Consider the following 2,362-nt stretch of genomic DNA (forward strand, 5'->3'; position numbering starts at 1 on the left):
GAAAGAAGGGCTTCATCTCTACAGCTTATACAGTCATACTTACGTTCAACAACATGACTTACCAAATCTCGGATACATGGTCACTGTCATCATACCATTTGATGGTTGTGTTTCAACAGTTTAAATGGAACGCGTCTTTTGAACTTCACAATAGTGTCAATTGTGAAGGAATACATAGCTGTTATACTACGAGCACTGTTAGACATCACAGACGAAAATACCTGTTTTAGTGCACATTAAAAGAGGAGACGATTGCGGTGTCACGTGGATAGTGCTGAAATTGCAAGTCCTGTGCCGAACATCAGATAATAACTAGCGGCCACGAACATCAGATAATAACTAGCGGCCAGGAAATGGTGTTTTTAAGGTCCCATTACTTTAGGGCATCTCCAACGATATGATTCAAATAGGTGCGCCAGCGTGTTTGTTTGGGTGGACGCGCGGACAGTGGCCGGTGTTTATCCGGCATTTTGGGTCGCGCGGTGCACCCAACACGGTCAGATATGGGTCGCGGCCATAGAATTTTGCATTTGGCCTTTAAATTCAATATAAGGCATATAAAATTATAAAAAATATAAATAAGTTTAAATGCTTAAGATTTATTACATAAGATTATTGTCCACATATTCATTGACAAAGTACTTGTTCAAAATGAAAATGTAAAATGATACAAACGGCCTAGGCATTGTTTTCTTCGGGATTTTCGTCATTGTTGTTGTTGCAGCATTGTTGCCAACATGCGTCCACATGTGCTCAACCAAATCAGCCTGCTGGTTGTGAACCGTTTGATCCCGAATTTCGTGATGCACATGGATGATATCATGGAATGATGCCGAACCACCTTGAGGAGCAACCAACTCTCCCTGGCCATCCCAATCATTATCATACAGTGAATCATCGCGCTCTACCTCAACAATCATGTTGTCCATGATTACTAGTAAGCGGTCATCACCTTCCACAGAGTTTGCACACTCCATGCTCTAGCAGGGTGCCTGACGATAGTCCAACGAGCTTGGAGGATACCAAACGCCCACTCGACATCTTTCCGGGCTGCATCTTGCTCTTTGGTAAACCTTGCCTACTGCTCTGAGTTGGGACGACGGATTGTCTTCACTAGTGTAGCCCAAGGTGGATAGATACCATCAGCAAGGTAGTACCCCTTGTTGTAGTGGTGGTCATTGATCTCAAAATCCACATCAGGGGACTGACCGTGCGCTAGCCTATCAAACATCGGAGAGCGCTGTTGCACATTGATGTCATTGTGCGAGCCGGCCATTCCGAAGAATGAGTGCCAAATCCATGTGTCATGTGAAGAAACAACTTCAAGAATCACTGTGCACCCCTCAGAATGGCCCTTGTACGCCCCTGCCAACCAAAAGGGTAGTTCTTCCACTCCCAGTGCATGCAGTCTATGCTGTCAAGCATCCTAGGAAACCCCGTGGAACCGTTGATTGACAATAGACGAGTTGTGTCCTCTGCAGTAGGTTGGCACATATATTATTCACCAACATAACGATCACTGCTCAACATCGCTTCCAAGCAGCTGGACTCGCTCATTCAGATATACTCAAATACGTAATCACCGACAACACCATATGCGAGCATCCTAATCGCTGCCGTGCATTTCTGATACGAAGAGAGGACTACCTTGCTAATTGCATCCTCTTTGGCGATGAAGTAGTCACCTTGACGCCATCCATTATCTAGTTGAACAGCGGTCTGGACATCCGAAACGACGGCAAAACAAGGACGGCGTGAGCAATGCCTTGCGGTGGAAGTAGTCGTGGAAGAGCATGTCGTGGCCGCATTCTCTTTTGTGGTCCAAGGCTGCCGCGCGCCCGAGCAAGGACCCCCATGAATGTTCTAGGACGTCGCCTAGAGGGGGGGTGAATAGGCGGTGTATAAAAACTTATATTTGAGAGCTAAACTAGGCGGAATAAAACTACACATGTGTTTACTAGTTTAGCTCAAAGCCTATCAACTAGGGGTTTGCCTAAGAGCACCAACAACCTATGCTAGCATGATGAGCACAATGTGATAACAAGCTAGGTATAGCACATCAAGCAAGATAGATATAACAAAGTAAAGCGCATAGGTAAAGGAGCTCGGGTTGAGAAGTAACCGGTGCACGAGGAGACGACGATGTATCCCGAAGTTCACACACAAAGGTGCTACGTTTCCGTCTAGAGCGGTGTGGAGGCACAAGGCACTCCAATGAGCCACTAGGGCCACCGTATTCTCCTCGAGCCTTTCCACCAAAGGAAAGGCCTCGATCCACTAAGGGACCCTTGAGGGTGGTCACCGAACCCGTACAAGCTTGAGAAAACACCCAAGTATCCGCTTGAGGCAACTCCACAACACG

The sequence above is a fragment of the Lolium rigidum genome, chromosome 4 (genome assembly GCF_022539505.1).
Source record: "Lolium rigidum isolate FL_2022 chromosome 4, APGP_CSIRO_Lrig_0.1, whole genome shotgun sequence".
NCBI classification, from domain to species: Eukaryota; Viridiplantae; Streptophyta; class Magnoliopsida; order Poales; family Poaceae; genus Lolium; species Lolium rigidum.